At 52.9% G+C, this 16903-nt stretch overlaps 1 pseudogene; it reads left to right on the top strand.

Annotated features, from left to right (window-relative positions):
* The first annotated feature begins 3451 nt into the window (after positions 1 to 3451).
* The window catches only part of LOC134436054 (uncharacterized), a 20776-nt pseudogene continuing 7324 nt past the window's right edge, over positions 3452 to 16903 (top strand).

Below are 16903 nucleotides of genomic sequence, written 5' to 3'. Positions count from 1 at the left end.
GTTCGGGACTTCTGGACCCCGTACAGCCCGCAAAGCTGCTGAATCAGGGTGCCCTCGAAACAGCGCCCCTGGTCGGAGTGGAGCCGACCAGGAATTCCGAACCGGTAGAACCATTCCACAAGCAAGACCTGGGCGACCGTCGAGGCCCGCTGATCCCGGGTGGGGACGGCGATGGAATACTTGCTGAAGACGTCCGTGATGACTAAAACGTTCTCCACCCCCCCCGACGTGGGCTCCAAAAGCGTGAAATCCACAGCTACCACTTCGTTGGGCCGAGATGCCAGTAGGTGGCCCATATGCGCGGCAGCTAGAGGAGGCTCCCCTTTGGACTCTTGGCACCTAAGGCACTTTTCACACCATCGGCGCACCTCCGCAAACATGCGGGGCCAGTAACACCGTTGCCCAACCAACTCCAGTGTTCGATTAATCCCCTGGTGGCCATGGTGCTCGTGGAGCTGGTTTAGGACCTCTGATTGCAGGGCAGCCGGCAAAACCAGCTGGAGGCACTCATCACGGCCACTGGGGTGTAGCACTCTCCGGTAAAGGACTCCATCGTTCTCCACAAACCGTTTCCACTGCCGCAACAGGATCAAGGCCAAGGGTGACAGAGCTTCCCGTTCCTCACGAGTAGGCCGCCGACGCGCCTTCCAGAAGGCCAGAATCGGCTGGATAACAGGGTCTGCTTCTTGCAGAGCGCACAGGTCCGGCAAAGGGTGGGAGGGCAGCACCGAAACAACCAACTGAGAGGCGGTGATGCTACCCCCCGGGACAGCGGCCGGTTGCAGCTGACCACCGGGGTCGCTTGCTTGCAGAGTGCGCAGAACCGGCAAAGCGTGGGGGAACAACCCCGAGACACTGGACTGAGAGGCTGTGCCGCCATCTCCCTGAGCCGCTACCTGTTGCAGCAATCTAGGGACCGCTGTACCGGAACCAGGTCACTCACGTCTTCTTGGTCTGGCTGATTCTGCCGCGACAGGCCGTCCGCATTACCGTTAGATTTACCCGAGCGGTACTTTAATTCAAAATCAAATGATGCAAGCTGTGCGGCCCACCGGTGTTCGACCGCCCCGAGTTTGGAAGTGGTGAGGTGACTCAGGGGGTTATTATCAGTGTACACGACACACTTCTGGCCCAAGAGATATTCGCGAAACTTCTCGGTGACGGCCCATTTTAGGGCGAGGAACTCGAGCTTCATAGAACTGTAATTGTTCATATTCCTCTCTGTAGGTCTTAACGTTCTACTGGCGTATGCCACCGGTCGGACTTTGCCGTCCACCTCCTGCGAGAGGACCGCGCCCAGTCCGCAATGGCTGGCGTCGACCTCAAGAATAAATGGGCGGCTAAAGTCCGCGTACGCCAGTACCGGCGCCGACACGAGCCTCCCCTTGAGTTCCTCAAAACTTCTTTCGCAATCCTCTGACCATGCATCAAGAAACTGCTGCGGTGAACGTGCTTCAGCTTCGTTGGATCGTTGACGGGGGCGATCGTGTACACGGCTCCGGTCTCCGAAGGGGTACGCACCACCATGTGTACCTGGGAGTTCCACACATCTTGGATTTTATTTCGACCTCGCACGCCGAGGTTGCGTACATATACCCGTTGCCCTACTTCTAAAACAGCAGTCTTCACCCGTGCATCATGTCTGTCCTTGCGATATTCCGCCGCTGCGGCCAAACGCTCCCGAGCCCCATCAAATGCCACTAGTTCGACTACGCCACCCCCGGGGGTGGAGCCCCCGGAGGAAATGAATTAGGGGTAGTTACAGATACCCCGGACCAACACACAGTGTACCCGCACAATAGATTACCAGGCAAACACAGGTTCGTGCACAATGGAGGCAGAGACAGTGGTGACAATTAATAATTCAAATCTTTATTATTATTTTCAGTATAAAAATAGGTTGGTCACTCTTTGCAATAAATATAAAAAGTTACTCACAATTGATAAAGTGCAGGGGTGGGCGTGCTGCCACCACACCCGCGGATCTGTAAACACCTGCCCCAAAGTATGTTCGCTAGTTCACAATAAACAACACACCTGGTAGGCCCAAGGCCTTAGAACCCACCTCAGGTTGTCAGACTGTGCCACTAGGGGCTGGCACGGCTAACACAATAGGGCAAATGGCACACCTCAGGATTAACAAAAGAAAAAGTAAAGAAATAGTTCACAACAAACAGAAATAATTCACGGCAAACAGAAACCACAAGAAATCATAGCAAACCATGCAAAATAAATCAAAATCCAATTAACACATGCAGTTAAATAAGAAATTAGATAATTGAATGAAATAATGAAAAAAAAAGGAAATTAGGCACAGCAAACGAAAGAAAACGAAAATCAAAACATGAGGTAAACCAACCCCAGAGACTCAGCTCAGTGCAGTCCCCTAGGTATCCCCACACACACTCACACGCACCAACGTACACACACGCACACACACTGTGGAATGGGCGCTCGGCTCGGTGTGAGCTGGTGTGTGAGCCATTCCACAGTGTGTGTGCGTGTGCGTACGCTGGTGCGTGTGAGTGTGTGTGTGTAGGTAGTGTGGGGATACCTAGGGGACTGCACTGAGCTGAGCCTCTGGCATTGGTTTACCTCATGTTTTGATTTCGTTTTCTTTCGTTTGCTGTGCCTAATTTCCCTTTTTTTTTTATTATTTCATTCAATTATCTAATTTCTAATTTAACGGCATGTGTTTATTGGATTTTGATTTATTTTGCATGGTTTGCTGATTTCTTGTTGTTTCTGTTTGCCGTGAATTATTTCTGTTTGTTGTGAACTATTTCTTTACTTTTTCTTTTGGTTAATCCTGAGGTGTGCCATTCGCCCTATTGTGTTAGCCGTGCCAGTCCCTAGTGGCAAAGTCTGCCAACCTGAGTGTGGGTTCTAAGGCCTTAGGCCTACCAGGTGTGCTGTCTATTGTGAATTAGTGAACATCCGTTCCCAACGCATGGCTTCCTTACGCACCGCGATCAAAGTGGCTAACGGCGTGGTCCGAATGAAACTCTTCAAGTGACGACGCAAGGCGCCCTCGTTAACATGCTCCACAAACTGATCACGCAGAAGAACGTCAGCGTTAAGAATTCCCTCAGGCGCATTTCGTCTAACCTTATCAATAAGGGTCATTAATGCGATTGAAAACTCTAGCAGTGTCTCTCCCTCTTGCTGTTTTCTCGAAAAGAACGCCTCCTGCAAGGCCACGTATGACTGTGGGCAACCGTAAAGCTCCTGTAAAATTTCTAAGATTTTCTCTGGGTTTTCTTTTTCTTCTCTCGGCCTATAGCGGATCTCATCCCGTGCCTCGCCATCCAAGTGATCGTCAAGATAATAGGCTCTCTCGGCAGCAGAAAAATGGCGCGCCCGCATACATGCCTCCGTCGGTCTCCTCGGGAGGGACCCCTTGCCTGCTGGCGCTGTCGTGCGATAGGCCATATTGATGCGGATTGTGACGGAGAACGAGTGGTGGGGCCCCCACAAGCACCCTCCCGTAGAGGCGCCGGGTTTTCGGAGAATGGGCCCCTCCAACCGAACCAGCCCTCGGGAAACTGACGCCCACCGGACTGAGGAGTCACAGTCCGGGGGGGGGGCCTCTCTTGGCTCACGTAATGCCCCTGCCCCTGCCAATGCCGCCGAGGCGTTACTTTCTAACTGTCCACATCTGCTCGTCCGGATGGGCGGGGTTCAGGTCCCCTGTCTCATTGACACTGGGTCTATGGTGTCCACCGTCACTGAAAGTTTCTTTGCTGCCAACTTCGAATCTATGGGGCAGGAGCGGTTACGCTCATGTCACTGGCTGCAGCTCCGAGCGGCCAACGGCCTAGAGATTCCTTACTTGGGCTACTTGGAGCTGAATATTGAGCTTTGCGGGAAGAGTATGCCTGATTGCGGTGTTCTGGTCGTTCGCGACCCCCCAGGGGGCACGGCTTCCGTGGTCCCTGGGGTTCTTGGTATGAATGTTATCGGCAAGTGTTATAAGGAACTTTTTGGGCGGCACGGTCCCACGCTTTTCGATCTCCCATCAGTGTCAACTGCCCCTCGACCGGTGCTGAAAGCGCTGCAACACTGTCATCAGGCTGAAATCCGGCCCACCCCCGAGACCAGCGGCGTGGTGAATGTCCGGGGCCGTGCGCCATGGCGGGTTCCGGGGGGGACCATGAAGTTGATTCCTGCCACCTGCCCTGAGCAACATTCAGGGCTTGGAACCCTCTTTGAGCCGACGGACCGGGGGTTGCCCGGGGGGTTGCTGGTGTCCCCTGCCTTGGTGCAGGTGACCCGTGGCTTGGTGCAGATCCCTGTAGTTAACGTCGGTTGTACGGACGTCCTGCTGTACCCTCGTACTAGACTCGGACAGGTGAATGCTGTGTCGATCATCAGCTTGCCACGGGACGTGGTGGAGGTCCGTTCCGTGGCCGCCATTACTGACCCTCAGGCGCCTGCCCCGTCGCCTTTGGAGACACAAATCCGCGCAGTGGACTTGTTACCCCTGCCTGCCGAGGAACAGGCTGAGGTCCGGGCCCTGCTTCTGAGGTACTCTTCGGTCTTCTCCGCCCATGAGGGCGACTTGGGTTGCACTTCCCTAATCTCGCACGACATCCCACTGTTGGATCCGACACCGGTCCGGCAGCGTTACAGGCGCATTGCCCCCTCCGACTACGAGGCCGTAAAAACCCATATCAACCAGCTCCTCCAGGCGAAGGTCATCAGAGAAAGCAGTAGTCCATTCGCTTCTCCCATTGTTCTAGTCCGGAAGAAGGATGGGAGCTTGCGACTCTGTGTCGACTATCGCCTGTTAAATGCCCGAACTCGGAAGGACGCCTTTCCGCTTCCTCGGATCGAGGAGACATTGGACATGTTGGCAGGTGCCCGCTGGTTTTCTACGATGGACTTAGCCAGTGGGTACAACCAAGTCCCCGTGACAGAAGGTGATCGGGCCAAAACGGCATTCTGTACCCCCTTCGGGTTGTTCGAATGGAACAGAATGCCTTTTGGCCTGTGCAATGCACCAGGTACATTTCAACGATTAATGCAACGTATGTTCGGCGACCAACAGTGTCATTCCGTTCTACTGTATCTTGACGACATCGTGATCTTCTCATCCACCGTGGCGCAACATCTACAGCGCCTGGAGATGGTCTTGACCCGGTTGCAGTCGGAGGGGCTGAAGGCTAAATTAGGGAAGTGCGCGTTCTTTAAGCCGGAGGTTCAGTACTTGGGACATGTGATCTCTCAGCACGGTGTCTCTACCGACCCTGGCAAGGTGGAGGCAGTGGCCACATGGCGGCGACCTGCCAATGTGTCGGAGCTCCGATCATTCCTAGGCTTCGCCAGCTATTATCGACGATTCGTCGAAGGATTCGCAAAGCTGGCCGCGCCGTTGCATCGATTGGTGGCCACCTTGAACGGGAGCCGTTCCCGTCGGCCCTCGGGGCAGCAGTTTCTTGATTCATGGTCAGAGGATTGCGAAAGAAGTTTTGAGGAACTCAAGGGGAGGCTCGTGTCGGCGCCGGTACTGGCGTACGCGGACTTTAGCCGCCCATTTATTCTTGAGGTCGACGCCAGCCATTGCGGACTGGGCGCGGTCCTCTCGCAGGAGGTGGACGGCAAAGTCCGACCGGTGGCATACGCCAGTAGAACTTTAAGACCTACAGAGCGGAATATGAACAATTACAGTTCTATGAAGCTCGAGTTCCTCGCCCTAAAATGGGCCGTCACCGAGAAGTTTCGCGAATATCTCTTGGGCCAGAAGTGTGTCGTGTACACTGATAATAACCCCCTGAGTCACCTCACTACTTCCAAACTCGGGGCGGTCGAACACCGGTGGGCCGCACAGCTTGCATCATTTGATTTTGAATTAAAGTACCGCTCGGGTAAATCTAACGGTAATGCGGACGGCCTGTCGCGGCAGAATCAGCCAGACCAAGAAGACGTGAGTGACCTGGTTCCGGGTACAGCGGTCCCTAGATTGCTGCAACAGGTAGCGGCTCAGGGAGATGGCGGCACAGCCTCTCAGTCCAGTGTCTCGGGGTTGTTCCCCCACGCTTTGCCGGTTCTGCGCACTCTGCAAGCAAGCGACCCCGGTGGTCAGCTGCAACCGGCCGCTGTCCCGGGGGGTAGCATCACCGCCTCTCAGTTGGTTGTTTCGGTGCTGCCCTCCCACCCTTTGCCGGACCTGTGCGCTCTGCAAGAAGCAGACCCTGTTATCCAGCCGATTCTGGCCTTCTGGAAGGCGCGTCGGCGGCCTACTCGTGAGGAACGGGAAGCTCTGTCACCCTTGGCCTTGATCCTGTTGCGGCAGTGGAAACGGTTTGTGGAGAACGATGGAGTCCTTTACCGGAGAGTGCTACACCCCAGTGGCCGTGATGAGTGCCTCCAGCTGGTTTTGCCGGCTGCCCTGCAATCAGAGGTCCTAAACCAGCTCCACGAGCACCATGGCCACCAGGGGATTAATCGAACACTGGAGTTGGTTGGGCAACGGTGTTACTGGCCCCGCATGTTTGCGGAGGTGCGCCGATGGTGTGAAAAGTGCCTTAGGTGCCAAGAGTCCAAAGGGGAGCCTCCTCTAGCCGCCGCGCATATGGGCCACCTACTGGCATCTCGGCCCAACGAAGTGGTAGCTGTGGATTTCACGCTTTTGGAGCCCACGTCGGGGGGGGTGGAGAACGTTTTAGTCATCACGGACGTCTTCAGCAAGTATTCCATCGCCGTCCCCACCCGGGATCAGCGGGCCTCGACGGTCGCCCAGGTCTTGCTTGTGGAATGGTTCTACCGGTTCGGAATTCCTGGTCGGCTCCACTCCGACCAGGGGCGCTGTTTCGAGGGCACCCTGATTCAGCAGCTTTGCGGGCTGTACGGGGTCCAGAAGTCCCGAACCACCCCGTATCACCCGGCTGGGAACGGCCAATGTGAGCGATTTAAAACCGCACTCTACACAACCTCCTGCGTACCCTACCGGCCTCTCGGAAGCGCGACTGGGCAACTTGCCTGCCGCACGTAACCTTCTGTTATAACACCACCCCGCATCAAGCGACAGGAGAATCGCCACACTTCCTTATGTTCGGCCAAGAGCCACAGCTACCCGTAGACTTCCTCCTGGGCCGAGTTCGGCCACCGGTCCATGGTCGAGTGTGCGACTGGATACAGGAGCATCAGGCCCGGCTTCAAGTGGCATTTGATGGGGCTCGGGAGCGTTTGGCCGCAGCGGCGGAATATCGCAAGGACAGACATGATGCACGGGTGAAGACTGCTGTTTTAGAAGTAGGGCAACGGGTATATGTACGCAACCTCGGCGTGCGAGGTCGAAATAAAATCCAAGATGTGTGGAACTCCCAGGTACACATGGTGGTGCGTACCCCTTCGGAGACCGGAGCTGTGTACACGATCGCCCCCGTCAACGATCCAACGAAGCTGAAGCACGTTCACCGCAGCATGCTGAAAGGAGTGGTGGGCCCCCTGGCCCCCGACACCCCCCCGGGGTCGGGCCGACCAGGCGAACCTACCCCTGTCGACTCAGGGGAGCTATCGAGCGAAGAAGATATCCTTCTTGGGGAGCAGGTGGGCGATGCTGACTTGGCTGTCCCAGCAGAGCCCCATGCACCCCAGGGTGGCACCTCAGGAGGAAACGAAGGGCAGCGTCGGACTTCGCAGGCTTCCCCCAGCAGTTCGGCCGCTCAGCTACCCGGTCGTGGCACTAGCAGCAGCGAGGTGCCCCCACGCCGGACTTTCCGGTCTAACGCGGGACAACACTCTAATCCCCATCGGCTGCCTGGTGGGGCGACTTCAAACTCTTGATGGAATTTTGGATCTGGGAGTGGGGGGGAAAGCGTACCTGCATCGTCGGGCCGACGATTCAACATGTGGGGGGTAGATTGTAGTGGAGCGCTGCTCCTTTAAGGGAGGTCTGACGCTGCGGCACACGTCACCACGCCGCTCGTAGAGGCTTATGGGAAGTCTCTTCATAAACACTGCCAGTGGCTAGTATTCGGTAAGCCTGCAAAGTTCTCCTTTGCGCGTTTCATCGCCACCGGCGAATGCTGTGGTTGCTTCTCCCCTCGCCGTCGAGAGGAGTGCGGTGTCCAGTTCAGATCTAGGAGATGTGGACCATTTCTTGTCCTCGTGAGTATGTGGACCATTTCTTGTCGCTGTTTATGTGCTAGCCAGCAGCTAGTGGCTAACTTCGCGTCTGCTGTTCTATAGGTTGTGATTCCAACTTGGCGTCTCTTACTTGGCTAGAGTGATCTCTTGCTTCTCCACTGGCAAGGACTTCGGTGGACAATACCAACGGTTACCTTGCGCATTTCCCGTCTCCTGCACGCCGGTATGTATTATAGTGGGTTAGCTTGTGCCTTTACCCAGCCCTGACTGTTTGTTTTCGTACCATGGTTGCTAACGACGGCCATTATTATGGTTTCAGCGTGTGGTCGCTACCGGCGCCTCGGCCGTGTACCTCTGTATTGGCACTCCGACTGTGAGAATCGCGCATCGGTGCACCCTCATCTCCGGGTAAGGTAACCTCTCGGCAGCAGAATCGTGTCATAGTGGGTGTCCTGCTAGCTTGGCTAACGCTCTCCTCCTCCCTCGCAGGTTGTATCCGTGTGGCCGTGGTCAGACACACCACGCGTTTAGGTGCACGAGCGGCGACTTTTAGCCCCGGTTGTGTGGTGCCTCTGGAAGCCGGGAACCCGTATCTCGGCTGCTGCTCCGGCCTCGGGAAATTGGACATTTGTGTGTGTGTGTGTGTGTGTGTGTGAGTGTGTGTGGGGATACCTAGGGGACTGCACTGAGCTGAGCCTCTGGGGTTGGTTTACCTCTTGTTTTGATTTTCGTTTTCTTTCGTTTGCTGTGCCTAATTTCCTTTTTTTTCATTATTTCATTCAATTATCTAATTTCTTATTTAACTGCATGTGTTAATTGGATTTTGATTTATTTTGCATGGTTTGCTGTGATTTCTTGTTGTTTCTGTTTGCCGTGAATTATTTCTGTTTGTTGTGAACTATTTCTTTACTTTTTTCTTTTGTTAATCCTGAGGTGTGCCATTCGCCCTATTGTGTTAGCCGTGCCAGCCCCTAGTGGCAAAGTCTGACAACCTACCAGGTGTGTTGTTTATTGTGAATTAAGGAACATACTTTGGGGCAGGTGTTTACAGATCCGCGGGTGTGGTGGCAGCACACCCACCCCTGCACTTTACTGTTAACGTGAACATACTTTGGGGCAAGTGTTTATCTATCTGCGGGTGATTGCGACAGCACACCCACCCCACTGCACTTTGTGAATTGTGAGTACCTTTTTATATTTATTGCAAAGAGTGAGAAAAATATATTTTTATAACGCACAGAATAATAAAGATTTGAATTATTAATTGTCACCACTGTCTCTGCCTCCATTGTGCACGAACCTGTGTTTGCCTGGTAATCTATTGTGCGGGTACATTGTGTGTTGGTCCGGGGTATCTGTAACTACCCCTAATTCATTTCCTCCGGGGGCTCCACCCCCGGGGGTGGCGTAGTCGAACTACTTCCTGTAACGGTCTCGCCCACTACATTTTGGCGCAGCTACCACTTCGTTGGGCCGAGATGCCAGTAGGTGGCCCATATACGCGGCGGCTAGAGGAGGCTCCCCTTTGGACTCTTGGCACCTAAGGCACTTTTCACACCATCGGCGCACCTCCGCAAACATGTGGGGCCAGTAACACCGTTACACCAACCAACTCCAGTGTTCGATTAATCCCCTGGTGGCCATGGTGCTCGTGGAGCTGGTTTAGGACCTCTGATTGCAGGGCAGCCGGCAAAACCAGCTGGAGGCACTCATCACGGCCACTGGGGTGTAGCACTCTCCGGTAAAGGACTCCATCGTTCTCCACAAAACCGTTTCCACTGCCGCAACAGGATCAAGGCCAAGGGTGACAGAGCTTCCCGTTCCTCACGAGTAGGCCGCCGACGCGCCTTCCAGAAGGCCAGAATCGGCTGGATAACAGGGTCTCCTTCTTGCAGAGCGCACAGGTCCGGCAAAGAGTGGGAGGGCAGCACCGAAACAACCAACTGAGAGGCGGTGATGCTACCCCCCGGGACAGCGGCCGGTTGCAGCTGACCACCGGGGTCGCTTGCTTGCAGAGTGCGCAGAACCGGCAAAGCGTGGGGGAACAACCCCGAGACACTGGACTGAGAGGCGGTGCTGCCGTCTCCCTGAGCCGCTACCTGTTTGCAGCAATCTAGGGACCGCTGTACCCGGAACCAGGTCACTCACGTCTTCTTGGTCTGGCCGATTCTGCCGCGACAGGCCGTCCGCATTTCCGTTAGATTTACCCGAGCGGTACTTTAATTCAAAATCAAATGATGCAAGCTGTGCGGCCCACCGGTGTTCGACCGCCCCAAGTTTGGAAGTAGTGAGGTGACTCAGGGGATTATTATCAGTGTACACGACACACTTCTGGCCCAAGAGATATTCGCGAAACTTCTCGGTGACGGCCCATTTTAGGGCGAGGAACTCGAGCTTCATAGAACTGTAATTATTCATATTCCGCTCTGTAGGTCTCAACGTTCTACTGGCGTATGCCACCGGTCGGACTTTGCCGTCCACCTCCTGCGAGAGGACCGCGCCCAGTCCGCAATGGCTGGCGTCGACCTCAAGAATAAATGGGCGGCTAAAGTCCGCGTACGCCAGTACCCGGCGCCGACACGAGCCTCCCCTTGAGTTCCTCAAAACTTCTTTCGCAATCCTCTGACCATGCATCAAGAAACTGCTGCCCCGAGGGCTGACGGGAACGGCTCCCGTTCAAGGTGGCCACCAATCGATGCAACGGCGCGGCCAGCTTTGCGAATCCTTCGACGAATCGTCGATAATAGCTGGCGAAGCCTAGGAATGATCGGAGCTCCGACACATTGGCAGGTCGCCGCCATGTGGCCACTGCCTCCACCTTGCCAGGGTCGGTAGAGACACCGTGCTGAGAGATCACATGTCCCAAGTACTGAACCTCCGGCTTAAAGAACGCGCACTTCCCTAATTTAGCCTTCAGCCCCTCCGACTGCAACCGGGTCAAGACCATCTCCAGGCGCTGTAGATGTTGCGCCACGGTGGACGAGAAGATCACGATGTCGTCAAGATACAGTAGAACGGAATGACACTGTTGGTCGCCGAACATACGTTGCATTAATCGTTGAAATGTACCTGGTGCATTGCACAGGCCAAAAGGCATTCTGTTCCATTCGAACAACCCGAAGGGGGTACAGAATGCCGTTTTGGCCCGATCACCTTCTGTCACGGGGACTTGGTTGTACCCACTGGCTAAGTCCATCGTAGAAAACCAGCGGGCACCTGCCAACATGTCCAATGTCTCCTCGATCCGAGGAAGCGGAAAGGCGTCCTTCCGAGTTCGGGCATTTAACAGGCGATAGTCGACACAGAGTCGCAAGCTCCCATCCTTCTTCCGGACTAGAACAATGGGAGAAGCGAATGGACTACTGCTTTCTCTGATGACCTTCGCCTGGAGGAGCTGGTTGATATGGGTTTTTACGGCCTCGTAGTCGGAGGGGGCAATGCGCCTGTAACGCTGCCGGACCGGTGTCGGATCCAACAGCGGGATGTCGTGCGAGATTAGGGAAGTGCAACCCAAGTCGCCCTCATGGGCGGAGAAGACCCGAAGAGTACCTCAGAAGCAGGGCCCGGACCTCAGCCTGTTCCTCGGCAGGCAGTGGTAACAAGTCCACTGCGCGGATTTGTGTCTCCAAAGGCGACAGGGGGCAGGCGCCTGAGGGTCAGTAATGGCGGCCACGGAACGGACCTCCACCACGTCCCGTGGCAAGCTGATGATCGACACAGCATTCACCTGTCCGAGTCTAGTACGAGGGTACAGCAGGACGTCCGTACAACTGACGTTAACTACAGGGATCTGCACCAAGCCACGGGTCACCTGCACCAAGGCAGGGGACACCAGCAACCCCCCGGGCAACCCCCGGTCCGTCGGCTCAAAGAGGGTTCCAAGCCCTGAATGTTGCTCAGGGCAGGTGGCAGGAATCAACTTCATGGTCCCCCCCCGGAACCCGCCATGGCGCACGGCCCCCGGACATTCACCACGCCGCTGGTCTCGGGGGTGGGCCGGATTTCAGCCTGATGACAGTGTTGCAGCGCTTTCAGCACCGGTCGAGGGGCAGTTGACACTGATGGGAGATCGAAAAGCGTGGGACCGTGCCGCCCAAAAAGTTCCTTATAACACTTGCCGATAACATTCATACCAAGAACCCCAGGGACCACGGAAGCCGTGCCCCCTGGGGGGTCGCGAACGACCAGAACACCGCAATCAGGCATACTCTTCTTCCCGCAAAGCTCAATATTCAGCTCCAAGTAGCCCAAGTAAGGAATCTCTAGGCCGTTGGCCGCTCGGAGCTGTAGCCAGTGACATGAGTGTAAACACCTGCCCCAAAGTATGTTCACTAATTCACAATAAACACACCTGGCAGGCCTAAGGCCTTAGAGCCCACACTCAGGTTGTCAGACTTTGCCACTAGGGGCTGGCACGGCTAACACAATAGGGCGAATGGCACACCTCGGGATTAACAAAAGAAAAAGTAAAGAAATAGTTCACAACAAACAGAAATAATCCACGGCAAACAGAAACAACAAGAAATCACAGCAAACCATGCAAAATAAATCAAAATCCAGTACACACATGCAATAAAATAAAGAAATTAGATAATTGAATGAAATAATGAAAAAAAAGGAAATTAGGCACAGCAAACGAAAGAAAACGAAAATCAAAACATGAGGTAAACCAACCCCAGAGGCTCAGCTCAGTGCAGTCCCCTAGGTATCCCCACACTCACTCACACGCACCAACGTACACACACGCACACACACTGTGGAATGGCTCACACACCAGCTCACACCGAGCCGAGCGCCCACGCACACACACACACGAATGTCCAATTTCCGAGGCCGGAGCAGCAGCCGAAATACGGGTTCCCGGCTTCCAGAGGCACCACACAACCGGGGCTAAAAGTCGCCGCTCGTGCACCTAAACGCGTGGTGTGTCTGACCACGGCCACACGGATACAACCTGCGAGGGAGGAGGAGGAGAGCGTTAGCCAAGCTAGCAGGACACCCACTATGACACGATTCTGCTGCCGAGAGGTTACCTTACCCGGAGATGAGGGTGCACCGATGCGCGATTCTCACAGTCGGAGTGCCAATACAGAGGTACACGGCCGAGGCGCCGGTAGCGACCACACGCTGAAACCATAATAATGGCCGTCGTTAGCAACCATGGTAAGAAAACAAACAGTCAGAGCTGGGTAAAGGCACAAGCTAACCCACTATAATACATACCGGCGTGCAGGAGACGGGAAAAGCGCAAGGTAACCGTTGGTATTGTCCACCGAAGTCCTTGCCAGTGGAGAAGCCAAGAGATCACTCTAGCCAAGTAAGAGACGCCAAGTTGGAATCACAACCTATAGAACAGCAGACGCGAAGTTAGCCACTAGCCGCTGGCTAGCACATAAACAGCGACAAGAGATGGTCCGCATACTCACGAGGACAAGAAATGGTCCACATCTCCTCGATCTGAACTGGACACCGCACTCGTCTCGACGACGAGGGGAGAAGCAACCACAGCATTCGCCGGTGGCGATGAAACGCGCAAAGGGGGGACTTTGCAGGCTTACCGAATACTAGCCACTGGCAGTGTTTATGAAGAGACTTCCCATAAGCCTCTACGAGCGGCGTGGTGACGTGTGCCGCAGCGTCAGACTTTCCCTTAAAAGGAGCAGCGCTCCACTACATGTGAATCATTTAAGTATACCCATATAATAAGCGGGTTAATGTTCGGCGAGTCGGTCGCTTTGTGGAATAGCAGCACTTCAGAGAGAACAAGACCTATGCTATTCCACTGTAGCGACCTTCTCACCGAACGTTAACCCTTACTTATTATATGGTGTGACGTCATCGGCCGAATGCTCCATTCATTTCAACGGGGCTCCCCAACGTTCGCAACGTCTGTTATTTTTCGATAACAGACGGGTTGGTCTATAACAGACCGCTGTCAATGGCAACAAGACTTTTCACTGCTAAAGTGACTTTTCAACAAGACTCTAATCAGCTGCTGTTGATAGACAACACCGTGTTGTCCTGGCTACCTAGCTGTTGCCTAGCGGTGTTCCACAACGGCACTGTTTTGTTTTGCGCAGCAACAATCTTAACATTAAATAGGCCTAAAGAAATGTCCCCGCCATGTGTGAATCATTTAAGTATATCCATATAATAAGCGGGTTAACTTTCGGCGAGTCGGTCGCTTTGTGGGGGTCTAAAGATTCTCTCTGTCGTGCTGCTATTCCACTGTAGCGACCTTCTCGCCGAACGTTAACCCTTACTTATCGCACGGTGGGGATTGAACGCGGGCCTCCCTCACAATTGAATTGCGGTTACGTTACCGCTCACCTACAGATGCTCGCATCATATGACTGAAAAAAGACTTGATTTGACAAGGCATGCCCCAGTCTACAACATGATCGCATTTTTCGACAATCGTTGATATTGAACTTCCCCCTGTACACCGTGCACGAGCGCAACGGCAGCTCTAATGACCGCGGCTGAAGTGAAACTAGCCAAGGCGCAGCTTGATCTTCAGTGGTGGATCGGTGTCAGAAAGCCGCCGTTAATTGAAACTAGGCTTTTGCGCGTAAGCGCCGCTGAATTTCAGTGCCAATGGTGGAATGGTCCGCCTGTTGTGCCTTGTCTTTGTAAAATCAAAACATATTCCGGGGTGGAAGTCCCCCAGTGGCGTAGTCCATGCAATTACACACACATCAAAAGAGTAATTATTATTTGAACCCCTTCAAGGGGAAGAACTTTTTTTTTTGCATGTGGGGCCTTATTTCTGGAGTAAAACACATCACTCCTACACACACATATCACTTTTTTCCCATTTGGTGCCTTTTTGAAAATATTGTGTCAGACGGTATCGACTCAAAACGGTAGCCGAAGGGGCATTATAACCAAGCCCATAAATGAGTTGTCCCCACTTTTTAAAATGTTGTACAGTTGTGCCATAGTCCGAATCAAACATGTACCGCGTCTATCACATCCCCGCCGACTTTAACTCATTTATTCTTTCTGAAAACTGCAAGGGAAGGCGGCGCCATGACGTCATCGCTGGCGACACCGTTTTATTCTGACAGCAGGCTGGAGAGCCTCATTCGCTCGCCTTCAATCAGCTAGGACTGCAGAAACGCTTGTAAACATTTGCTTTTCGGGAGTAGATTTGGATTGTTGCAAAAATGGTGTTCGAATGTGTACATTCCCAGCGAAAACAAGATGTAGATGGACATTTTCACCTGTTTCCTCTGCAAATCCGAGAAGTGTTTTGAGGCTGGTTGCTTATTGCAATGAGAATGGTATCCAAACATCAGACCGCAGCGATTGCGACGTGCTGATCATCGAGTAGTGCCCATTTCTCTGTCGATGATTTTTTGTCCACTAAAGGAAATGAAACGCTAGCCAAAAATCTCAGCATCGAATTCTCAAGACCGGCGCTGTGCCTATGCCACCGAAACAACGCTCAGAGGAAACTACGGTAAGTAGTGTGGTGACTTTTTTATTAACCCACATTGCTAATTAAGATTATTAGCTGGGCCAATAAAATAGTCCATAACCCAATTTAATTAATAAGACTTAATCTGGGTTATAATGCCTGTTGCACAAGGATAACCATCTTCTGCTATCTGACCTCGTATATGTTAACCATTTACCAATTAATACCTAAGTACTTCCATTATTGTTATCACTACTACATACTTAGTTATTATTTAGTGAATTGGGCTCAATCAGCCATAAGCATACATTACCCATCTTTGTGCAGGAGAACAGGAAAGGAACCAGAAGCCAGGAAATCACAGGAGAAGACGAATGCCAGTGCCATCAAGATAGTTACATTTATTGATACATTGCAAGTGAGAAGAGCAATTCAGTTAACCCTTAGAATACCATAGTATACCATAGCCTAGTGCCTTTAGCATCAGGGCTTTAGCCCCATCCACCGCCAAGCGCATCCCCAGTTCTTCTAAGTGTTGAGAACGGCTTGTTCAGAGCCAGAGCGCGAGGCTCTGCTCACCTAACCTATCCTGTCCCAACCGTTTCCCCTGAACTGCATCTGAGAACAGTATTTAAAAAAACCCCAAAAGTGTATTACATCATGTAACAAACATGGTCCAAAACATCAGTGCCTCAGTACAAGAATACATTTTCACAAATACGGTCAGTTCAGCCTCTAACTGACTAAGTCAAATATGGAACTGGTCACGTCCATGGGCCTACCCAACCTCACTAACTTCAGCCCAAGTGGGTGAGTGACCCGACACCTTGGCTAAGTTTTACGACAGGGCAGCTGTCTTCTGGACTCAGCTAGGCCCCAGAATTGCACAGAAACCCTAACACACAGAACCACAGTTGAGAGTAAAATGAAGCTACTTTACACACAAGATATTATCTGTTAATTTCCAATAAATAATTGTAAATATTAATGAAGAAATGTGGGCTCAACTTCGACACTAGCTTTCTCATGTCCACGAGCTATTTGTATGTGAGTACCCTGTACTTGAATCTGTGCAAAAGTCTACTGCTAGTACACATTCAAACAAGCCAAATTATAAGTTGTGTGCACCAATTCCAAGTTGTCCTTTTTGTCGGAAGCAGTAGTGGGTGCATTTGGAACATTTTAGACATGGGGACAAAATTGAAACGGAGAGGTAAAACAGTTGACATGACCCAAGCAGGCTAGACCTGTGATGCAAAATAGAGCTCTAGACTAGCTCTACTGCTGGGTGCATTTGTGAACGGTCTCCCCGAGCGCTCAGTGAACAGTCATCATCAGAGCCTTGACTTTTGGAGCCGTTCACGAATTTCAATCTCGAATTACCAGTAT

Source organism: Engraulis encrasicolus, chromosome 20, assembly GCF_034702125.1.
Source record: "Engraulis encrasicolus isolate BLACKSEA-1 chromosome 20, IST_EnEncr_1.0, whole genome shotgun sequence".
NCBI lineage: Eukaryota > Metazoa > Chordata > Actinopteri > Clupeiformes > Engraulidae > Engraulis > Engraulis encrasicolus.
This window is presented reverse-complemented; position numbering and strand designations above follow the sequence as displayed.